Below are 26,034 nucleotides of genomic sequence, written 5' to 3' on the forward strand. Positions count from 1 at the left end.
CAGAGCAGGCTCGAGGGGCCGAATGGCCTACTCCTGCTCCTATTTCTTATGTTACAACTATTGAAGTACTTTTGAAGCGTAGTCATTGTTGTATTACAGGAAAAGCGGCACAGCAAGACCCCACCAACAGCAATGAGATAAATGACCTGATGATCTGTTTTTACAATGTTGGTTGAGGGATGCACCAGGGAGAACTTCACTTGATTCGATTCACTCCACGTGATATCAAGAAATGGCTGAGTGCGCTGGATACAGCAAAGGGCCCCGAAACATCCTGGCTGTAGTGCTGAAGGCTTGTGCTCCAGAACTAGCTGCGCCTCTAGCCAAATTGTTCCAGTACAGCTACAACACTGGCATCTACCCGACAATGTGGAAAATTGCCCAGGTATGTCCTGTCCACAGAAAGCAGGACAAATCCAATCCGGCCAATTACCGCCCCACCAGTCTACTCTCAATCATCAGCAAAGTGATGGAAGGTGTCGTCGACAGTGCTATCAAGCGGCACTTACTCACCAATAACCTGCTCACCGATGCTCAGTTTGGGTTCCGCCAGGACCACTCGGCTCCAGACCTCATTACAGCCTTGGTCCGAACATGGACAAAAGAGCTGAATTCCAGAGGTGAGGTGAGAGTGACTGCCCTTGACATCAAGGCAGCATTTGACCGAGTGTGGCACCAAGGAGCCCTAGTAAAATTGAAGTCAATGGGAATCAGGGGGAAAACTCTCCAGTGGCTGGAGTCATACCTGGCACAAAGGAAGATGGTAGTGGTTGTTGGAGGTCAATCATCTCAGCCCCAGGACATTACTGCAGGAGTTCCTCAGGGCAGTGTCCTAGGCCCAACCATCTTCAGCTGCTTCGTCAATGACCTTCCCTCTATCATAAGGTCAGAAATGGGGATGTTCGCTGATGATTGCACAGTGTTCAGTTCCCTTCGCAACCCTTCAGATAATGAAACAGTCCGTGCCACATGCAGCAAGACCTGGACAACATCCAGGCTTGGGCTGATAAGTGGCAAGTAACATTCGCGCCAGACAAGTGCCAGGCAATGACCATCTCCAACAAGAGAGAGTCTAACCACCTCCCCTTGACATTCAACGGCATTACCATCACCAAATCCCCCACCATCAACATCCTGGGGGTCATCATTGACCAGAATGATCAGCCACATAAATACTGTGGCTACAAGAGCAGGTCAGAGGCTGGGTATTCTGCGGCGAGTGACTCACCTCCTGACTCCCCAAAGTCTTTCCGCCATCTACAAGGCACAAGTCAGGAGTGTGATGGAATACTCTCCACTTGCCTGGATGAATGCAGCTCCAACAATACTCAAGAAGCTCGACACCATCCAAATCAAAGCAGCCCGCTTGATTGGCACCCCATCCACCACCCTAAATATTCACTCCCTTCACCACCGGCGCATTGTGGCTGCAGTGTGTACCATCCACAGGAGGCACTGCAGTAACTCACCAAGACTTCTTCGACAGCACCTCCCAAACCCGCGACCTCTACCACCTAGATGGACAAGGGCAGCAGGCACATGGGAACAACACCACCTGCACCTTCCCCTCCAAGTCACACACCATCCCGACTTGGAAATATATCGCCATTTCTTCATCGTCGCTGGGTCAAAATCCTGGAACTCCCTACCTAACAGAACTGTGGGAGAACCTTCACCACACGGACTGCAGCGGTTCAAGAAGACGGCTCACCACCACCTTCTCAAGGGCAATTAGGGATGGGCAATAAATGCTGGCCTCGCCAGCGACGCCCACATCCCATGAACGTATAAAAAAATCTCCCCTACTCCTCTTTGAATAGTGCAGTGGGATCTTTTACATCGACCCGAGGGGGCAGACTCAGCCTCAGTTAAACATCTCATCCGAAAGACGGCACTTCAGTACTGCAATGGGGAGTCAGCCTGGATGTTGTGCTCATGTCTTTGGAGTGGGACTTGAACCCATGACCTACTGACTCAAAGGCAGAGTACAACCACTGAGCCACGGCCTTGCAGGGGCCTGGCCCACCCCTCCAGGGATCAGTGTTACTGGAGGCTGGGGAGGGAGGTGCACGGGTTTTGCACTGTCGAATAGATTGGGGTCACTGACATATGTTTTTGAGCTCTTATTTTTTCCCTGGTGGGAACCTATTAGAACAATCTCTGTATACATTCCTGCTTCAGCACAGCAAGGCTCTGGGATCGACTTTCTTATGATATCCCGTCCAAATTCAGGTCGGGGGTGGGGGGAAAGGGGCAACATCTCAGCAAACTTCAATGCAGACCAGGACGGTTGCTGGCCACAATTTCCCTGCCTGCTGCATGTAACTGCAAGCGGGGAGCCGGGGCCTGGGTTCCTGGTCGATGTCCCTCCATACCATAATGTGGAGATGCTGGTGATGGACTGGGGTGGACAAATGTAAGGTGTTGTAAGATTCCTTACATCCCTCCTTACCATCGTTCCTTTGTCCGCCCCTTTTCAATGGTCGTCTCCCTCGTCTGTCCTGTTTAAACGGTCGGCTGCTTTGTACGTCTCCTTTAAATGGTCGGCTCCCTCGTCTGTCCTATTTAAATGGTCGTCTGCATCGTCTGCCCCTTTAAAGGACTGGCTGTCTCCTGGTGCTGGCAGGATTCTCCTATTTTGCAGCAAGAGGCCCCCCTCTCGGTGGTGGGGTTCTGCCTTGAGCCCACGCTGTATAACAAATGGCCCCCGCCCAGCGGGGTTGCGGTGATGTCACAGAGGTCGGCAGAGGTGAATCCAGCCCCATATGTCCAGACTTTTTTTTTTGAACTGTGATTTCTTCAGCCATTCCCTACACAGTGTCTTAAGGTACAGTAGAGAGGAGACTCTACGCTGGACAGTCAGCTGGCTGCAGGGGGTGGGAGATACCTGGGGCAGCCGAGGCCATTTATTTCCTCTGTCTTGTAGTAGGCACGTCCGAATCCAGCAGATACGCTGCTGTAGGGTGAGTCTCAACGTGCCTAAAGAAAGACGCATTTATATAGCGCCTTTCACAACCTCAGGACATCGGTTTACAGCCGATGAAGTACATTTGAAATGTCGTCACCGTTGTAATGTAGGAAACGTGGCAGCCAATTTGCGCACAGCAAGATCCCACAAACAGCAATGAGATAATGACCAGATCATCTGTTTTAGTGATGTTGGCATGAGGGATAAATATTGGTCTGGACACCAGGGAGAACTTCCCTGCTCTTCTTTGAAATAGTGTCGTGGGATCTTTTACGTCCACCTGAGGGGACAGATGGGGCCTCGGTTTAACGTCTCACCCGAAGGACGGCACCTCTGGCAGTGCAGCACTCCCTCAGTACTGCGCTGGGAGTGTCAGCCTAGATTTTGTCCTCCAATCCCTGGAGTGGGACTTAAACTCTTGACCTTCTGACTCAGAGGCGAGAGTGCTACCACTGAGCCTCAGCAGACACCCCAGATAGTAATAAACAGAGGATCAGAGTCACTTTGCTGGCTAGTAGTGTGTTGAGACATGGATTAGGGGAAGAAACAGTGTGAAGACTGATAGGGTGGAACAGCCACCAACTAAAGACAAGTCAAGACATGACCTTGCTAGCAATTGCCTTCCTATTTTGTAGATGCAAATGGTGTCCCTGGAGACCACATCTAATCTCGTTCACTGTTGGAATATTCTAGGCGCTTTTGAACTTGCGACTTGATGAAAGACAATCGGAGCCATCAAGTCAAAAGGGAAGTTGTCAACGACACACTGATAAAAATATTCATAAGCTTTGAACTGGTGAATGACAAACAGAATCAGCCAGTCTAGGAAACAAAGATCAGTCAAATACATGGAAATAACACGTCACTACACAGTGACCTGTGAGATCAAGCTTTGAGGGGAGAAATGTCACACATGGTTCGAGTGAACAAAGACACAACAATCTTTGTGGGGAGATGGCCATATCAAAGCCAGTTTTGTTTAAGTGGTGGTGGTGTATGAATGACAGGGACAAATCAATTCATGTGTATTAGATAAATTTCAGTAGGTGTGTCCAGAATATGAGAAAAAGGAAGCATAAAGGGACCGTGCTTTAGGGGTGTACAATCCTGAAGCTGCTGTCTCTACCGTACAGTATCCAGAGGCAGGCTGGAATTAAAGCATATCTATGTTTGATTGTACCCCGTTAATTGAACTGCTCTCAATAAAGGAGAGACTTTCTTTCAATTGGAAGAAGCTTACCGTATTCTGCTTACTACAAGTATTGGTTAGCATGGAAGATTACCACACTCGTTAACATGTGTACGGCCCGACTCACTTTCACTTCGAGGCTTTTTCAAGTAAGACCAGATTTCAAAGAATCATTTAATTTGAAAGTTCTGTTTGCTGTGACCAGCAGCTCCTCCAGGTACCAGGTCAGTTTTATTTACATGACCTGAAAAGTTACTCACAAAGATCACAGAGACAAGCACAGGTGAGGGAGGGTCAATTGACCCATCCAGCTTCATAGACACCTATCATCCCTCCATTATGAAGGGTATTGACGGAGAGAATAGAGAAAGACGACAACGACAACAACAACAACAACAACAACAACAACTCCAACTCCAACTCCTTGCATTTATACTGCACCTTTAACGCAGTAAAATGTCCCAAAGTGTTTCACTGGAGCATAATCAGAGAGAATTTGACACCGAGCCACATAAAGAGACATTAGGACAGGTGACCAAAAGCTTGGCCAAAGAGGTGGTTTTAAGGAGCATCTTAAAGGAAGAGAGAGAGAGGTGGAGAGGTTTACGGAGGGAATTTCAGAGATTAGGACCGAGGCAGCTAAGGTACGGCTGCCAATGGAAGGCCGAAGGAAATCAGGGATGCACAAGATGCCAGAATTGGAGGTACGCAGCGTTCCCAGAGGGTTGTAAGGTTGGAGGAGGTTACAGAGATCAGGAGGGACGAGGCCATGGAGGGATTTGAATACCAGGATGAGAATTTTAAATTCAAGGAGTTGCCAGACTGGGAGACAATGCAGGTCAGTGAGCGCAGGGGTGATGGGTGAACGGGACTTGGTGTGAGTTCGGATATGGGCAGCTGGGTTTTGGATGAGCTCAAGTTATTTCCTCTGGTTGGAGAGTCAGTGATAAGGAGCCAACAATTTAAAATCGTCACTGAGAGAGCGAGGAGAGAGGTTAAATAAGAACATAAGAAATCGGAGCAGGAGTAGGCCAATCGGCCCCTCGAGCCTGCTCCGCCATTCAATAAGATCATGGCTGATCTGATCCTAACCTCAAATCTAAATTCATGTCCAATTTCCTGCCCGCTCCCCGTAACCCCTAATTCCCTCTACTTCTAGGAAACTGTCTATTTCTGTTTTAAATTTATTTAATGATGTAGCTTCCACAGCTTCCTGGGGCAGCAAATTCCACAGACCTACCACCCTCTGAGTGAAGAAGTTTCTCCTCATCTCAGTTTTGAAAGAGCAGCCCCTTATTCTAAGATTATGCCCCCTAGTTCTAGTTTCACCCATCCTTGGGAACATCCTTACCGCATCCACCCGATCAAGCCCCTTCACAATCTTATATGTTTCAATAAGATCGCCTCTCATTCTTCTGAACTCCAATGAGTAGAGTCCCAATCTACTCAACCTCTCCTCATATGTCCGCCCCCTCGTCCCCGGGATTAACCGAGTGAACCTTCTTTGTACTGCCTCGAGAGCAAGTATGTCTTTTCTTAAGTATGGACACCAAAACTGTATGCAGTATTCCAGGTGCGGTCTCACCAATACCTTATATAACTGCAGCAATACCTCCCTGTTTTTATATTCTATCCCCCGAGCAATAAAAGCCAACATTCCATTGGCCTTCTTGATCACCTGCTGCACCTGCAAACTAACTTTTTGATTTTCTTGCACTAGGACCCCCAGATCCCTTTGTACTGCAGTACTTTCCAGTTTCTTGCCATTAAGATAATAACTTGCTCTCTGATTTTTCCTGCCAAAGTGCATAACCTCACATTTTCCAATATTGTATTGCATCTGCCAAATCTCCGCCCACTCACCCAGCCTGTCTATATCCCCCTGTAGGTTTTTTATGTCCTCCTCACTCTCTACTTTCCCTCCCATCTTGTATCATCTGCAAACTTTGATATGTTACACTCGGTCCCCTCCTCCAAATCGTTAATATAGGTTGTAAAGAGTTGGGGACCCAGCACCGACCACTGCGGAACACCACTGGCTACTGGTTGCCAGTCCGAGAAGGAATGTCTTTATGCAGAGTGTTGTTGGAACGTGGGAATGCTTCGCTACAGGTTGAGGTAGAGACCGCTGCATGTTTTAAGGGAAATTGTATAAATATTTGAAGTGGAAGCAGTTCTGGTGTGCGAGAACGGGGCAGTGGGATTAGTTTTGGATTGCTCCAGCAAAGAGCTGGCACGAGCACAATGGGCCGAATGGCCTTCTTTTAAGCTGTAAATTTCCATGGTTCTATCATAGGGTTTAATTGTCTATTGAGTGAAGCCATACTCTAAACAAGGAATTAATCACTCTCTTTGTGAAGTGCCTCGTAACATCAGTCCTGAACTTTCCTTAACCCAGTTTGTATCTGTGACCCTTTCCCTGCAGTTGTGATTTAACTTGAAACAGAGGTCAGGAAGGGCATTGGTGATGCATTCATTTGTCATTTGCTTTAGAGAAAGGTTGGCATGTGATTTAAATGTCGAGCGCCACAGCAATTGGTGCTGAGTCATGAAGACCATCAATGACCAGAGCCAGCTGATCTCGGGGGAGGGGCAGCCGGAATGCTAAGATTGATCTCAGTGCCCCACGGCTCAGGGGAGGGATAGTCAGTCAGAGCTGTTCCTGATCATTATCCAGTGACCCCCACTGACTTGTGCTGGGGCACAGTGCCGCTCACTTGTGCTGGGGCATGGTTCCACTGACTCGTGTTGGGATATGGGTCCACTGACTCATGCTGGGGTATGGTTCCGCTGACTCGTGCTGGGGTATGGTTCCACTGACTGGTGCTGGGGTATGGTTCCACTGGCTCGTGCTGGGGTATGGTTCCACTGACTCGTGCTGGGGTATGGTTCCGCTGACTCGTGCTGGGGTATGGTTCCACTGACTGGTGCTGGGGTATGGTTCCACTGGCTCGTGCTGGGGTATGGTTCCACTGACTCGTGCTGGGGTATGGTTCCGCTGACTCGTGCTGGGGTATGGTTCCACTGACTGGTGCTGGGGTATGGTTCCACTGGCTCGTGCTGGGGTATGGTTCCACTGACTCGTGCTGGGGTATGGTTCCGCTGACTCGCGCTGGGGTATGGTTCCACTGACTGGTGCTGGGGTATGGTTCCACTGGCTCGTGCTGGGGTATGGTTCCACTGACTCGTGCTGGGGTATGGTTCCGCTGACTCGTGCTGGGGTATGGTTCCACTGACTCGTGCTGGGGGTATGGTTCCGTTGACTCGTGCTGGGGTATGGTTCCACTGACTCGTGCTGGGGGTATGGTTCCGCTGACTCGTGCTGGGGTATGGTTCCACTGGCTCGTGCTGGGGTATGGTTCCGCTGACTCGTGCTGGGGGTATGGTTCCGCTGACTCGTGCTGGGGTATGGTTCCGCTGACTCGTGCTGGGGTATGGTTCCGCTGACTCGTGCTGGGGTATGGTTCCGCTGACTCGTGCTGGGGTATGGTTCCATGAAGGTGCGCCCAAGTGACCATTCTTGGAGGCCCAGGATCTACCAGTTTCAATTGTGGAGACTGGGCCTGACCTGACCAGATGTTCATACATGTGAATTTTCCAGCAGGGGTCACTGGATCTTGATCACAAGCACAGGAACCATGGATCATTTTTTCCCCTGCCCTTAACCCAGGGGGACTGAGGCCCTCTATTGTAACCCAACTGCTATGCTAGTGAAGCCTAACTGTGTCGGCACAGACAAGGGATAGAACCTGGGACCTTCTGCTCTGTATGCCTTAGTGCTACACCGTGAATTAATTGTTAGATGTCATCCGTGGCTCAGTGGTAGCACTCTCACCTCTGAGTTAGAAAGTTGTGGGTTCAGGTCTCACTCCTGAGATTTAAGCACAAAATCTACGAGGGAGTGTGGTTCAGTCAGGAGTGGTGCCTTTTTGATGAGATATTAATCTGAGGCCCCATATGCTGTTTCAGGATTGGTGTAAAAGATCCCATGGCACTATTTCAAAGAAGAGCAGGGGAGCTCTCCCGGTGTCCTGGCCAATATTTATCCCACAACCATTCGCTAAAACAAATGATCTGATCATTTATCTGATTGCTGAGTGTGGGATCTTGCTGTGCGCAAATTGGCAGCTGAGTTTCCTACACTACAACAGTGACTACATTTCAAAAAGTACTTGATTGGCTGTAAAGAGCTTTGGGATGTCCTGAGGTTGTGAGATGCGCTATAGGCAAGTTCCTTCCTTCTTTTTATGTAAGCGGCCTGGACTGGTACAACCTTAACTTTTACCAAAAGTTCCATTCATTGATAAGCCAATATTTCAACCCTTTGAAATTGATGCTTATTCTTTTTCAATTCCTCAGTGGTAAAAGATGTTTTTCAAAAGGAGCGTTTAAAAATAGCAACTTCATCACTGCAGAGAAAAGTGAAGCTTCTCTCTCTGAGTGAGCTCATTTATTATCAATGATGTTCAGCTCTGAGCTGCTGTCTCAGACAGGATGTATTGAGTGGTGTCTTGGCATATTAATTATATTCTTAATGGTACCAGCTGGAAGCAGACTACTCCTCCAGAGCAGTGCACAATGGGAATGATGTAATGCCGGTATGAAGCAGCCAATTAAAAGTAATGGGACTCAATGCTAGACAGAGCCTGTCAATCTTCAGATGAAATATCATGGCCTCGATATTAACCCTCCGCCCACCCCCAGAGAGCGGGAGAGGGTCGGGCGGCGCTTAAATAGTCAAATATACGGAATATGCACGTGCCCGTAACCATTTTTATGGCGGCGGATATTGGGGCGTTCGAGTATTGTGGGACGGTCATTAACATAAGTAAATCGGGCTCGGGTATAACGCGACTGGGAGCCCAATTTTGAATTAACGGCTGCTGCACTGATTTCCCAGGGGTCAAGAAACTCGGCAGTGAAACAGAGGCAAGATTGTGCGGCACATTATCAGGGGTTAAAGGTCAGAAGACACAATTTGAATAGAGGCTCAGTGCTCACAGCTACTTTCTCAGTTCCCTCTGGGACACGGTTTGGTGATATTACTTGATGTGAAAGTCTTATTTGTAGAGTTTTGAGGTGTTCACACAGAGAGCATCGTGATGGGTGGGGTCATGGCTGCTTTTGATTGGACTTTGGATGAGGAAGAGAATGAGGATTATCAGCAGCAAGGGCGTGAAATAGAGGGAGCTACAGGTGGACAACAGAGAGGGGAGGAAACAGAGAGGGGAGGAAACAGAGAGGGGAGGAAACAGAGAGGGGAGGAAACAGAGAGGGGAGGAAACAGAGAGGAGAGGAAACAGAGAGGGGAGGAAACAGAGAGGGGAGGAAACAGAGAGGAGAGAAAACAGAGGGGTCGAGGTCGCAGGAGGTTCTACCCGCCTAACATTGTCTACAGACAGAGGCTCAGCTTCCTTGACCTGTCGAAGGAGCAGTCCGAAGGCTCAGATTGTCGTGTCAGGTGGTCACAGACATCTACAGCCTCCTAGAAGAAGACCTGCTCCCTGCTGGACCTGGTGTCCACACATTACCAGTGGCTGTGAAATCACCTCTGAGAATATGTTTTAAAGCCAAGCATGGTCAATATCCCATCTTGGTGTTAATAGGAGAAGGGCAAAGTCATGTCTCAGTGTGTGTGATCAAAGACAGCTTTCAAAGACAGAGAATGCTGAAACTTCAGAACTATAAACACCCAAAGGTCGAGAGATGGCCCGTTTCTAGATGCTATAATGTCAGGAGGTGGTTTATACCAAAACAAGAGATGTGTTTTCTAAGAAACGAGGCATTGGTAGGGTCATGCACGACCATGAGCGGGCCTGTACTCAGATAGGAAGGACCTACGCAATCCTTAGAGGAACATAACAGCTTGTAAACAGAGATGGAGGGAAGGTCATTAGCTACATTATGTAGAACAGCTTATCTTGAGTTGCTAATGTGGCGTCAGCAAGGTGGGAGGACTTACGAGCATGAGATAAGACCAGCAGAGCTTACATACAGAACAACCGCAGCCGAATAGGGTAAAGATAGAGCTTGCTCCCTCTCAAAGGTTGGAGCTCTCAAGAGGGGACGGTCGGAAGTTCATTGCCACAGGCAGTCCTCAAAGGTTAAGTCTGATCAACTTGAGTTCGTGGACAGATCAGATTGTATTGATTGCTTGTCATTTAATGTCATCTGTCGACAGTTGTATTATATCTATAATACTGTTGAATGTAATGTTGAAGAGAGCTGTAACGCAACTCTGTTGTAAGTCAATCTATTAAACTTGCTATTTTATAACCACTCGGGCTAGAATCAATTGAGAGTTATTGTTGAACAATTAACAACCCATAGTTGTGACAGTAATGGGAAAATCCGCTAACAAATGGCATCTCTGGTTGGGCCCGAGTTTTAAAGATTAAAAGTAGCTGGTGTTAGGAGATTGACTGAGTAATTCCGACGAGACGGGGAGGAGGAATAAGTAGCTGGGAGTAGCCAACCTCTCATGCCCGTGAGAGAATAAATCACGGCGAGTACACCGGATAGTTTATGCTCGACAATCCACACTTACGTGGGGAAGTCAAAATTAGGGTCATACGTGCCCTTGAGAAAATAGCAAAGATATTGTGCAGGAGGACGAGGAATTAAAATGGGAACTTGTACTGTAAGATATGTCGGGCTTTGTGTGAGGTAGAGTCCAAGAAACTGGTAATCGAGAAGGAAGTTAAAGAGGATTGGAAAGCGGGGGTTAGGGAGGTTGAGAGAGGAAGTTGAAATTTGGTGGAGTTGGTTGAAAGGTGGAGAAGAAAGAAGAACAAAATGAAAGATGGAGGGACCACCAGGCTGGGGTGAGGACACAGACTGTGAGCTTGAGACTTTGAGTCAGTACAGAAAGGGGTTCTATGAGAGAATCAAGAAGAAGAAAGGGAGAGGATCACACACTACAGAATATGTGCTTTTGTTTTCAGTGTACTGTCTCTTTAAAAAGCCTGTCCTCATTGTGAGTGCTTTCTTTTCACTGTTGTGGGCTATGGCCCCTTTTTAATGCTTGTTATGTGTTTTCCTCTTTTGTATAATATAACAAAGATTTTGTTTAGCTGTGAAATGCAGTTATTTCCAGTATTTTCACAGTTTTTGGAAAGGCGCGCCTGAAGAACAACGAAACGAAAGACAATGTAATTTACTAGGTTTTAGTAATTACAAAATTGATAATTTTATCTGTTTTGTCTTGTGTTTAATTTTAACATTGCTGAATTAAATTGGAATTATTGAGGTTAACTAACCTATCAATTGTGGAAAACAGACTTTTATTGTGGCCACAGTAAAATCCTGGGTCTTATAAATTTAAATGTGAGAGTCTCAAATTCCAGACATACGATAATCACATATGAAAATTAATCTGATTGGAGTTGTGTTAAGTATTGGTGAGTGTGAATTGATCTGATTGGATTTGTGTTGAGTATTGGTGAGTGTGAATTGATCTGATTGGAGTTGTGTTGAGTATTGGTGAGTGTGAATTGATCTGATTGGATTTGTGTTGAGTATTGGTGAGTGTGAATTGATCTGATTGGAGTTGTGTTGAGTATCGGTGAGTGTGAATTGATCTGATTGGAGTTGTGTTGAGTATTGGTGAGTGTGAATTGATCTGATTGAAGTTGTGTTGAGTATTGGTGAGTGTGAATTGATCTGATTGGAGTTGTGTTGAGTATTGGTGAGTGTGAATTGATCTGATTGGAGTTGTGTTGAGTATTGGTGAGTGTGAATTGATCTGATTGGATTTGTGTTGAGTATTGGTGAGTGTGAATTGATCTGATTGGAGTTGTGTTGAGTATTGGTGAGTGTGAATTGATCTGATTGGATTTGTGTTGAGTATTGGTGAGTGTGAATTGATCTGATTGGAGTTGTGTTGAGTATCGGTGAGTGTGAATTGATCTGATTGGAGTTGTGTTGAGTATTGGTGAGTGTGAATTGATCTGATTGAAGTTGTGTTGAGTATTGGTGAGTGTGAATTGATCTGATTGGAGTTGTGTTGAGTATTGGTGAGTGTGAATTGATCTGATTGGAGTTGTGTTGAGTATTGGTGAGTGTGAATTGATCTGATTGGAGTTGTGTTGAGTATTGGTGAGTGTGAATTGATGTGTAAGGAGTTAATATTGTGTGTAACTGTAAATCAAAGAACATTATCGTTTTCTAGTACAGGGCATCAATTTTGGTAATTTTGAGATAATCATCCTGGTTGTACCAAACTGTGATAGCTGTTAGCAAACTGACAGCACCCCTTTTATCTTATGATTGGTTGTGGCCAAAAATAAAGTGGCCAAGAAACAGAAAAGATTAAATAAAGGATATTGCATCTTCATGACAACAATCTAGAAATGTTACCTATACTAAAACTAAGATGAACAAACTAAAATATTATCTTTCCTAACATGAAAGGTTTTTAAAAAAATTATGTAAACACTGGGTTGGCGCACGCTGCGTGAGTTGTTTATATTTCTGCAAAGACGTTAACTCTTTCCAAGGACACCAACATCTGTTTTAATTCACAAAGCAACTACCTTTGCATTTATTTAAAATAAGTTTCTTAATGTAAGTGGATATTTCCCCGTGTAATAGAAGGAAATATTGGCCATAATTTTTGTGCTCCCTTTGCTGACTATTCCTCCTGGAGTGAAGTAATTAGATTAATTCACAGAAACATGTGTGGAGTCCTCTCTGGTCCTGGGATAAAGGGCGACAGAAGAAAATTAATGAATTATTTGTTGTTTTTAACCCCTTGGGCTCTCAAGAGCCACAATGGATTTTCTGTGTTTCTTTTAAAACAGGGGACCGTGTTTTCGGGACTGCAAACCCGTTGGTGCAGGAAACGATCCAGTCGTGTTAAGAATTTAAGATCTTTTCTGCAGACATCGGCAGATATCAAATCACAGCACGGTGACATTTTGGGCTAAGACTTAAGACTTGGATTTAGAGAAGGAAAAGCAATCATCAGCCTTGATCAAAACTCTTCTATATTTGGTATACCAAGTTGCTTTTCCTCTTTTGAAAATATTTTGATTTGTTTTGCTTTAACCCATTTATTTTCCAAGACAATCTGCTGATAGGGGGGAGAAATATATCCAAAAGTAATTACAAGCACGTCAGTCTCTACTGTAAAACCACAAAGCCTGGACATAATTTGTTTCTGAAATTGGAATTGATAACATAAATTTATATGAGTTGCAGTTTAAACACTCAAAGGGAAAATTTACCCATAGTTTGAGGGGATAATCAAATTACATTTTAAAATATAAGGAGTCCAGTCTAAATGGTTCCTGCCCAATGTTGTGTGTCAAGGAAGAAAGTATTTTGGGGGGAAATACAATTGTACATTGACAAGTCCTGTAAGTCCGACAATACTGCTCTCTGGAATGGGGATAATGAAAATCGATTCAAGAAGAATTTAAGTAAAATAAACAAAAAAAATGTATTTGTATATTGGCCCAGACTGTAAATATTGTATTGGACGGTAAAGTTTCTCGAGGGCTCATGAATGAGATGAAATGGTAATATAACGGGATATGTAAAATTGGATGAGAGGAAGTGATTGAGAATATAAGACAGAAATAGAGAAATTACACCACCAAATGGGAATTTCTCTAAAGTCATTGATCTGGGCATGATTTACCAAAAGATAAATCTAGTAAAAGTCAGGAAAGCATAGCTGAGAATAGTAAATTTATAGCTTTCTCTTGGAGATATTTGTGTCCTTGCCTATACTGTATTTGATAGCCTGGCCAATACCTTAGACGTCGGGACCAAGGGAGATAAGCAAAGACCTCCAGACACCCCCCGATCTTTAAGGTTATAAAGGTACAAATGTATGTTGACATCAATTGGAAACAGAGACCAGGATGAAGAACATGATTACAAAGGCCTACAGCCTGGGGAGCTATTGGAACCACTCTTCAAACAGAGCAGTTGCTCTTACAGGATTGAATCTGACAGGACACATGACATGTGCCATGGAAAACACATTCGGAAATACCATGAGGGAAATGAAACTGGCCAGCAGAAAGTTTTGATATGTTGCGTGTGAAGAACTAATATGCAGAAATGCGTGATGAAGATGCATTGAGGAACGGGTGTCAGACATGCTCAGTTACAGGACAACAGCACAACATGAAATGGTTAATGTGGCTCAGGAGATTGAGAAAATCTTTTAAACAAGGCACTGACACATGCTTCATAGAGAAACCGACTAATTAATGAAACAATCAGGATAGAGTTAAACACTGGTACCTCTCAGAGCAATTGAAATTAAAGTAAAGGGACATAGTAATTTGGATTTCCCAAATTCAGGGTTAGGTTCTTTTCAATTAACAATGAAATTGGGCTAAGGAGACATAATACTTAGCAAAAATATCCACAAAATGGATATTAGTAAAAGGAGAGCTGGAGAATCTTTTAAGTCCCTGATTTCTTGATATTACGATGCGCTGTAGGTTTCTGTATTAACCAAATGAAATTTAGAAGCAACATGTCTATGTTTACTTATGTAAACCTAATGTTGATAAAATGCAAACTCAAGATGATCTTAGGCAAGACCAAGGAGAGGGTTGAGGGATAAAGTAAAAATTGAACCGAAGTGGTTCCACTCAGGTTCAAGAGGATGGAGATGTAAAGATATAGCTGCAGCTATACAAAACCCTGGTTAGACCGCACCTGGAGTACTGTGAGCAGTTCTGGGCACCGCACCTTCGGAAGGACATATTGGCCTTGGAGGGAGTGCAGCGTAGGTTTACTAGAATGATACCCGGACTTCAAGGGTTAAGTTACGAGGAGAGATTATACAAATTGGGGTTGTATTCTCTGGAGTTTCGAAGGTTAAGGGGTGATCTGATCGAAGTTTATAAGATATTAAGAGGAACAGATAGGGTGGATAGAGAGAAACTATTTCCGCTGGTTGGGGATTCTAGGACTAGGGGGCACAGTCTAAAAATTAGAGCCAGACCTTTCAGGAGCGAGATTAGAAAACATTTCTACACACAAGGGGTGGTAGAAGTTTGGAACTCTCTTCCGCAAACGGCAATTGATACTAGCTCAATTGCTAAATTTAAATGTGAGATAGATAGCTTTTTGGCAACCAAAGGTATTAAGGGATATGGGCCAAAGGCAGGTATATGGAGTTAGATCACAGATCAGCCATGATCTTATCAAATGGTGGAGCAGGCACGAGGGGCTGAATGGCCTCCTCCTGTTCCTATTTACCTATTTGTTTTAAAGCCAATCATGGTCAATATCCCATCTCGCATTGCTCGCATAAAGCTCCCAAACATTTAGCAAGAGGGCGGTGTTAATAGGAGAAGGGCAAAGTCATGTCTCAGTGTGTGTGAACAAAGACCGTTAAAAAAAGCGAATGTTGAAACTTAAGAACTATAAACACCCAAAGTTCAAGAGATGGCTCGTTTCTAGATGCTATAATGTCAGGAGGCGGTTTATACCAAAACAAGAGATGTATCTGCTAAGAAACGAGACATTGGTAGGGCCGTGCAAGACCATGAGCGGGCCTGTACTCAGATAAGAAAGACCTGCGCATTCCTCAGAGGAACATAACAGCTTGTAACCAGAGATGGAGGGTGAGGTTATTAGCTACGTTACGTAAAACAGCTTATCTTGAGTTGCTAATGTGGCATCACCACAGCGGGAGGATTTATGAAATAAGACAACGCAGCCGAATAGTATGAAAATAGGGAATGCTCCCTCCCAAAGCTTCGAGCTCTCAAGAGGGGACGGTCGGAAGTCCATTGCCACAGGCAGTCCGCAAAGGTTAAGTCTGATCAACTTGGGTTCGTGGTTAGATCAGGTTGTATTGATTGTTTGTCGTTTAATGTAATCTGTAGACAGTTGTATTGTATCTATAATACTGTTGAATGTAATGTTGAAGAGAGCTGTAACACAACTCTATTGTAAGTCAAACTATGAAACTTGCTATTTTATAACCATTCGGGCTAGAATCAAGTGGAAGTTATTGTTGAACAATTAACAACCCATAGTTGCGACAGTAACGGGAAAATCCGCTAAGACACTATTTTCTTTGCCTCTGGTGCCCCCCAGGGTGCTACTGGAGACATATCGAGGGTCTCGCCATCGCTGTACATAAATGCAGAAGGCAGGTGATGGATGGATTGTTTGCCTGGGCTGGGAGATATGTAAACTTCCTCACCGATGACAATAGCCAGAATGAGAGGGCACTGGGATTCACATCTCTGGCTGGCTCTCCACAGGTGCAAGGTGCCATTGATTGCACACACGTCGCAATCTGATCACCACCAGATCAACCAGGAGCATTCATCAACTACAAGGGATTTCAGTCCATCAACATGCAGCTGGTGTGCAACCACGAGAAGAGGTTCTTGCAGGTCTGAGCCAGATTCCCTGGGAGCTGCCATGATGCTTTCACACTGCAGCAGTCCAACATCCCCGACATGTTCAGACCTGGAACCAGTCTTAAATGGTGTCTGCTAGGCGACAAATGATAACCCTTCAAATCTGGCTGATGGCACCTCCAAGGAATCCCACCAATGAACAGCAGGAGCGCTACAACACGAGCCATTTGACTGCCAGATGTGTCATCGAGCTAGTCATCGGCATGCTCAAGATACGCTTCAGGTGCCTGGACAGGTCTGGAGGCTCCCTTCAGTATTCACCAGCGAGGATCTCCAGGATAATCGTAGTGTGTGGCGTTCTGCACAACATAGCACTGCAGCGAGGACTGGAGGTGGAGGAGGAACAAGCCTCTCAGTACTCCTTATCTGATGAGGGTACCAATCGTGAGGAGGAAGAGAAGGAAGAAGAGGAAGGGGCAGTCCAAAACTAGAGGTCATAAATATAAAATAGTCACTAATAAATCCAATAGGGAAATCAGGAGAAACTTCTTTACCCAAAGAATGGTTAGAATGTGGAATGTGCTACCACAAGGAGTAGTTGAGGCAAATAGCATAGATGGATTTAAGGGGAAACTAGATAAACACATGAAGGAGAAAGGAATAGAAGGATATGCTGATAGGGTGAGATGATGTAAGGAGGGAGGAGGCTCGTGTGGAGCATAAACGTCGGCATTGACCAGCTGGGCCGAATGGCCTGTTTCTGTGCTGTAGTTTCAATGTAATTTGATGTAAGATGGGCCACCCAAAACCAGACCAGCCGATCACATTTGCTGCTCGGGATGCCAGGGATGCCCTAATAGATTGAAGGTTCAGTTAGTCACTCACACTGGATCAAAGTAACGATCACATCCCTCGCCCTCTCCCCCCACCACTTACACAAGCAGTCCTGTAACCAACCATCCACTCGTTGAATATGCACCAATTGCTCCCAGTCAACTCAGGTCTTCACATTCAGCACCAAACAAATGAAAAGCACATTTGACATTCGCCATTCAAGAATGGGGAACTGGGGTAAGTAGTGCAAAGTAATAAATTGAATGTGATTTAAGAAATTAAAAATATTAACAAATCAAAAACACCCCTGTGTGTACCCTTGGTGAACTATAAAGCTTTTTGTTTTCTTTCCCCAGCACTCCTACGTGGTGCTAACCCTACGGTTTCAGCACAGGTAGAGGCAGGCTGCTCTGACCCCTGCTCTGACTTTTAAGCTGCTCGCAGCTCACGCCCTCTGGGTGTTGGAGCCTGTGAGGGTCCTGCCAATGACTGATCCACCTGCACCTGTGCAGGGGCAAACTCAGCCATCAGGAGAGGAGGCAGCACATCTGCCCCTTTAAATGGCCGGCTGCCTCATCTGCCCCTTTAAATGGCCAGCTCCCTCGTCTGCCCCTTTAAAGGGCCGGCTGTCTCCTGGTGCTGCAGCACTGGCAGGATTCTCCTATTCTGCAGCAAGAGGCCCCCTCTCGGTGGTGGGGTTCTGCCTTGAGCCCACGCTGTATAACAAATGGCCCCCGCCCAGCAGGGTTGCGGTGTTGTCATAGAGGTGAATCCTGCCCCATATGTCCAGACATAGAAACACAGAAAATAGGAGCAGGAGTAGGCCATTCGGCCCTTTGAGCTGCTCCACCATTCAATATGATCAATCTCAATACCATATTCCCGCTCTCTCCCCATGCCCCTTGATGCCTTTTGTGACTAGAAATCTATCTAGCTCCTTCTTAAATATAATTCAGTGACTTGGCCTCCACAGCCTTCTGTGGTAGAGAATTCCACAGGTTCACCACCCTCTGAGTGAAGAAATTTCTCCTCATCTCAGTCCTAAATGTCCTACCCCGTATCCTGAGACTGTGACCCCTTGTTCTGGACCCCCCAGCCAGGGGAAACATCCTCCCTGCATCCAGTCTGTCTAGCCCTGTCAGAATTTTATACATTTCAATGAGATCCCCTCTCATTCTTGTAAACTCTAGTGAATACAGGCCGAGTTGACCCACTCTCTCCTCATACGACAGTCCTGCCATCCCAGGAATCAGTCTGATGAACCTTCGCTGCACTCCCTCTATGTCAAGTACATCCTTTCTTAGGTAAGGAGACCAAAACTGCACACAATACTCCAGGTGTGGTCTAACCAAGGCCCTGTATAACTGCAGTAAGACATCCTTGCTCCTGTACTCAAATCCTCTTGCAATGAAGGCCAACATACCATTTGCCTTCCTAACTGCTTGCTGCACCTGCATGTTAGCTTTCAGTGACTGGTGTACAAGGACACCCAGGTCCCTTTGTACATCGATATTCCCCAATCCATCACCATTTAAATAATACTCTGCCTTTCTGTTTTTCCTTCCAAAGTGGATAACTTCACATTTATCCACATTATACTGCATCTGCCATGTATTTGTCCACTCACTCAACTTGTCTAAATCGCCTTGAAGCCTCTTTGCATCCTCCTCACAACTCACAATCCCACCTAGTTTTGTGGCATGAGCAAACTTGGAAATATTACATTTGGTTCCCTCATCCAAATCATTGATATATATTGTGAATAGCTGGGGCCCAAGCACTGATCCCTGCGGTACCCCACTAGTCACTGCCTGCCACCCTGAAAAAGACCCATTTATTCCTACTCTCTGTTTCTTGTCTGTCAACCAATTTTCAATCCATGCCAGTATATTCCCCCCAATCCCATGTGCTTTAATTTTGCACACTAACCTCTTATGTGGGACTTTATCAAAGACCTTCTGAAAAAAATCTCAAAAAACTCCAGTAGGTTTGTCAAACATGATTTCCCTTTCATAAATCCATGTTGACTTTGTCTAATCCCGTTGATATTTTCTAAGTGTCCTGTTATCACATCCTTTATAATAGACTCTAGCATTTTCCCTACTACTGATGTTAGGCTAACCAGTCTGTAGTTCCCTGTTTTCTCTCTCCCTCCTTTTTTAAATAGTGGGGTTACATTTGCCGCCCTCCAATCTGCAGGAACTATTCCATAATCTATAGAATTTTGGAAGATGACAACTAATGCATCCACTATTTCCATGGCTACCTCTTTTCCTACTCTGGGATGCAGATTATCAGGCCCTGGGGATTTATCAGCTTTCAGTCCCATTAATTTCTCCAGCACTATTGTTTTCCTAAAACTAATTTCCTTTAATTCCTCCTTCTCACTAGTCCCTTGGATCCCTAGCATTTCTGGGAAGTTATTTGTGTCCTCTTCCGTGAAGACAGAACCAAAGTATTTGTTTAATTGCTCTGCCATTTCCTTGTTCCCCATTATAAATTCTCCCGTTTCTGACTGTAAGGGACCTACATTTGTCTTCACTAATCTTTTTCTTTTTACATACTTGTAGAAGCTTTTACAGTCCACTTTTATGTTCCTTGCAAGTTTACTCTCATACTCTATTTTTCCCCCTCTTAATCAATCTCTTGGTCCTTTTTTGCTGAATTCTAAACTGCTCCCAATCCTCAGGCTTGCATCTTTATATGACTCCTCTTTGGATCTAATACTATCCTTAATTTCTTTTGTTAGCCATAGTTGGGCCGCTTTTCCTTTTGTGTTTTTGCACCAGAAAGGAATGTATAATTGTTGCAATTCATGCATTCGTTCCTTAAATGTCAATCATTGCCTATCCACCGTCATGCCTTTTAATGAAGCTTCCCAATCTATCATAGCCAACTCACTCCTCATACCTTCGTAGTTTCCTTTGTTTAGATTTAGGACCCTAGTTTTGGATTGGACTACTTCACTTTCCATCTTAAATGAAGAATTCTATCATGTTATGGTCACTCTTCCCTAAAGGACTCTGCACAACAAGATTATTAATTAACCCTTTCTCATTGCACAATCCCCAATCTAGGATAGCCTGTTCCCTGGTTGGCTCCTCAAAAACCATCTCGTCCACACTCCAGGAATTCATCCTCCACAGTATTATTGCTAATTTGGTTTGGCCATTCTATATGTAGATTGAAGTCACGCATGATTACTGTAGTACACTCGTTACATGCATCTCTAGTTTCCTGTTTGGTGCCATCCCCTACATTACCCACTACTGTTTGGAGGCCTATAGACAACTCCCACCAGTGTTTTCTGCCCCTTGGTGCTTCTTAACTCCACCCAGACTGATTCTACATCTTGATTTTCTGAGCCAATAGCCTTCTTTTTTTAACTGTGATTTCTTCAGCCATTCCCTACACAGTGTCTTAAGGTACAGTAGAGAGGAGACTCTACACTGGACAGTCAGCTGGCTGCAGGGGGTGGGAGGTACCTGGGGCAGCGCAGGCCATTTATTTTCACTGCTTGGTTGTCCCATGAAACTATCTCTAGTATGAGTAGGCACATCCCATTCCAGCAGGAACGCTGCTGTAGGATGAGTCTCAAAGTGTCTAAAGAAAGACGCATTTATATAGCACCTTTCACAACCTCAGGATGTCCCAAAGTGCTTTACAGCCAATGAAGTACATTTGAAAAGTAGTCGCTGTTGATGCTAGCTCAATTGTTAATCTTAAATCTGAGATTGATAGATTTTTGTTAACCAAAGGTATTAAGGGATATGGGGCTAAGGCGGGTATATGGAGTTAGGTCACAGATCAGCCATGATCTCATTGAATGGCGGAACAGGGCTAAATGGCCTACTCCTGTTCCTCTGTAATGTAGGAAACACCGCAGCCAATTTGCACACAGCAAGGTCCCACAAACAGCAATGTGATAATAACCAGATCATCTGTTTTAGTGATGTTGTTTGAGGGATAAATATTGGCCAGGACACCAGGAGAAAGCCCCTGCTCTTCCTCATAAAGTGCAGTGGGAATCTTTTACATCCACCTGAGAGGGCAGATGGCCCTCGGTTTAACATCTCACCCGAAGAGCGGCACCTCCCTCAGTACTGCACCAAAATGTCAGCCTAGATTTTGTGCTCAAGTCTCTGGAGTGGGAGTTGAATCCGTGACCTTCTGACTCAGAGGTGAGAGTACGACCACTGATCCACAGCTGGCACCTCAGATAGTAATAAACAGAGGATCAGAGTCACTTTGCAAGCTAGCTCCGTATATCCCGTCTCACTTTCAGTTCGAGGCTTTGTCAAGTAACACTAGGTTTCAAAGAATCATTTAATTTGAAAGTTCTGTTGCTGTGACCAGCAGCTCCTACAGGTGCCAGGTCAGTTTTATTTTCATGACCTGACACAGATGCCTGAAAAGTTACCCACAAAATCACGACCAACGGATAAAAGGTGCGTATGACAGATGCCAGGTTGTTAACACAAGTGAGAACCTGGCTGAATATAGAAAGTTCAGAGGGGAAGTGAAAAAGGAAATAAGAGGGGCAAAGAGAGACTATGAGAAGTCTTCTACAGGCATGTAAACAGTAAAAGGGTAGTAAGAGGAGGGGTGGGGATCAGGGACCATAAAAGAGATCGACTCATGGAGGCAGAGGGCATGGCCGAGGTACTAAATGAATACTTTGCATCTGTCTTTACCGAGGATGAAGATGCTGCCAGAGTTTCAATAAAGGAAGATATAGTTGAGATACTGGATGGGCTAAAAATTGATAAAGGAGAGGTACTTGAAAGGCTAGCTGTACTTAAAATAGATAAGTCACCCGGTCCGGATGGGATGCATCGTAGGTTGCTGAGGGAAGTAAGGGTGGAAATTGCAGAAGTACTTGCCATAATCTTCCAAACATCCTTCGATACAGGGGTGGTGGCAGAGGACTGGAGAATTGCAAATGTTACACCCTGTTCAAAAAAGGGTGTAAAGATAAACCCAGCAACTACAGGCCAGTCAGTTTAACCTCAGTGATGGGGAAACTTTTAGAAACTATAATCCGGGACAGAATTAACAGTCACTTGGACAAATGTGGATTGATTAGGGAAAGCCAGCACGGATTTGTTTAAAGCAAATTGTGTTGAACTAACCTGATAGAGTTTTTTGATGTGGTAACAGAGAGGGTAGATGAGGGCAATGCAGTTGATGTGGTGTATATGGACTTTCAAAAGGCGTTTGATAAAGTGCCCCACGATAGGCTTATCATCAAGTTGCGGCCCATGGAATAAAGGGGGCAGTAGCAACATGGATACAGAATTGGCTCAGTGACAGGAAACAGAGAGTAGTGGTGAACGGTTGTTTTTCGGACTAGAGGGAGGTGTACAGTGGTGTTCCCCAGGGATCAGTGCTGGGACCATTGCTTTTCTTGATTTATATTAATAACTTGGACTTGGGTGTACAGGGCACAATTTCAAAATTTGCAGATGACACAAAACTTGGAAGGGTAGTGAACAGTGAGGAGGATAGTGATAGACTTCAAGAGGATATAGACAGGCTGGTGGAATGGGCGGACACATGGCAGATGAAATTTAATGCAGAAAAATGCGAAGTGATACATTATGGTAAGAAGAATGAGGAGAGGCAATATAAACTAGAGGGCACAATTCTAAAAGGGGTATAGGAACAGAGAGATCTGGGGGTATATGTGCACAAATCGTTGTAGGTCGCAGGGCAGGTTGAGAAAGTAGTTAAAAAAGCATACTGGGTCCTGGGCTTTATAAATAGAGGCCTAGAGTACAAAAGTATGGAAGTCATGATGAACCTTTATAAAACACTGGTTCGGCCACAACTGGAGTACTGTATCCAGTTCTGGGCACCGCACTTTAGGAAAGATGTGAAGGCCTTAGAGAGGGTGCAGAAGAGATTTCTAGAATGATTCCAGGGATGACGGACTTTAGTTATGTGGATAGACTGGAGAAACTGGGGTTGTTCTCCTTGGAACAGAGAAGGTTGAGAGGAGATTTGATAGAGGTATTCAGAATCATGAAGGGTCTAGACAGAGTAGATAGAGAGAAACTGTTCCCATTGGCGGAAGGGTCAAGAACCAGAGGACATAGATTTAAGGTGATTGGCAAAAGAACCAAAGGTGACATGAGGAAAAACCTTTTTACACAGCGAGTGGTTAGGATCTGGAATGCACTGCCAGTGGGGGTGGTGGAGGCAGATTCAATCATGGCCTTCAAAAGGGAACTGGGTAAGTACTTGAAAGGAAAACATTTGCAGGGCTACGGGGAAAGGGCAGGGGAGTGGGACTAGCTGGAGTGCTCTTGCATAGAGCCGGCACAGACTCGATGGGCTGAATGGCCTCCTTCCGTGCTGTAACCGTTCTATGATTCCATGATTCTATCACAGAGAAAAGCATAGTTGAGGGTGGCCATTCGACCCATCTAGCTTCACAGAAGCCTATCATCCCTCCACCATGAAGGGTATCAACGGAGTGAATAGGGAAACACAACAACAACAAAACAACAACAACTACTACTACTTGCATTTATACAGCGCCTTTAATGTAGTAAAATATCCCAACGTGTTTCACAGGAGCATAATCAGATAGAATTTGACACCGAGCCACATAAGAAGATATTCAGTCAGGTGACCAAAAGCTTAGCCAAAGAGGTTTTACGGAGCGTCTTAAAGGAGGAGAGAGAGGTGTAGAGAGGCGGAGAGGTTTAGGGAGGGAATTCCAGAGCTTAGGACCTAGGCAGTTGAAGGCACGGCCGCCAATGATGGGCATAGGAAGTCAGGGACACGCAAGGGGCCAGAATTGGAGGTACACAGAGTTCTTGGAGGGTTGTAAGGCTGGAGGAGGTTACAGAGATCAGGAGGGACGAGGCCATGGAGGGATTTGAATACAAGGATGAGAATTTTAAATTTGAGGAGTTGCCAGACTGGGAGACAATGCAGGTCAGTGAGCGCAGGGGTGATGGGTGAACGGGACTTGGTGTGAGTTCGGATACGGGCAGCTGGGTTTTGGATGAGCTCAAGTTATTTCCTCTGGTTGGGGAGTCAGTGACAAGGAGCCAACAATTTAAAATTGTCACTGAGAGAGTGAGGAGAGAGGTTAGAAGGAATGTCTTTATGTAGAACGTGGGAACGTGGGAATGCTTCGCTACAGGTTGAGGTAGAGACTGCTGCATGTTTTAAGGGAAATTGTATAAATATTTGAAGCAGAAGCAGTTCTATGGGGCGAGAACGGGGCAGTGGGATTAGTTTTGGATTGCTCCAGCAAAGAGCTGGCATGAGCACGATGGACCGAATGGCCTCCTTTTAAGCTGTAAATTTCCATGGTTCTATCATAGGGTTTAATTGTCTATTGAGTGAAGCCATACTCTAAACCAGGAATTAATCACTCTCTCTTTGTGAAGTGCCTCGTAACACCAGTCCTGAACTTTCCTTAACCCAGTTTGTATCTGTGACCCTTTCCCTGCAGTTGTGATTTAACTTGAAACAGAGGTCAGGAAGGGCATTGGTGATGCATTCATTTGTCACTTGCTTTAGAGAAAGGTTGGCATGTGATTTAAATGTCGAGCGCCACAGCAATTGGTACTGAGTCATGAAGACCATCAATGATCAGAGCCAGCTGATCTTGGGGGAGGGGCAGCTGGAATGCTAAGATTGACCTCAGTGCCCCAGGGCTCGGGGGAGGGATAGTCAGTCAGAGCCGTTCCTGATCATTATCCAGTGACCCCCACTGACTTGTGCTGGGGCACAGTGCCGCTCACTTGTGCTGGGGCATGGTTCCACTGACTCGTGCTGGGATATGGGTCTACTGACTCATGCTTGAGTATGGCTCTGCTGACTCGTGTTGGGGCATGTTTCCACTGACTCGTGCTGGGGCATGTTTCCACTCACTTGTACTGGGGTATAATTCCACTGACTTGTGCTGGGGTATGGTTCCACTGAAGGTGCGCCCAAGTGACCATTCTTGGAGGCCCAGGATCTACCAGCTTCAATTGTGGAGAACAGCCCAGCCAATCTGGGCCTGACCTGACCAGATGTTCATACATGTGAATTTTCCAGCAGGGGTCACTGGATCTTGATCACAAGCACAGGAGCCATGGGTCATTTTTTTCCCCTGTCCTTAACCCAGGGGGACTGAGGCCATCTATTGTAACCCAACTGCTATGCTAGCGAAGAGTAGCTGTGTCGGCACAGACAAGGGATAGAACCTGGGACCTTCTGCTCTGTATGTCTTAGTGTTATACCGTGCAGTGAATTTATTGATTGATGTCATCTGTGGCTCAGTGGTAGCACTCTCACCTCTGAGTTAGAAGGTTGTGGTTTCAAGTCCCACTCCAGCACAACACCGACTGAGGGTGTGCAGCACAGTCAGAAGTGGTGTCTTTTGGATGAGACGTTAATCTCTCAGGTGGTCATGAAAGATCCCATGGCACTGTCGCAAAGAAGAGCAGGGGGGCTCTCCCGGTGTCCTGGCCAATATTTAATCCCACAACCATTAGCTAAAACAGATGATCTGATCATTTATCTCATTGCTGTTTGTGGGACCTTGCTGTGTGCAAATTGACTGCCACGTTTCTTACATCCTTACAGTGACTACACATCAAAAAAGAACTTAATTGGCTGTAAAGCGCTTTGGAATGTCCTGAGGTCAGGAAAGGCGCTATAGAAATGAAAGTTCCTTCCTTCTTTTTATGTAA

This window comes from Heptranchias perlo, chromosome 23 (assembly GCF_035084215.1).
Source record: "Heptranchias perlo isolate sHepPer1 chromosome 23, sHepPer1.hap1, whole genome shotgun sequence".
Taxonomy (NCBI): Eukaryota; Metazoa; Chordata; class Chondrichthyes; order Hexanchiformes; family Hexanchidae; genus Heptranchias; species Heptranchias perlo.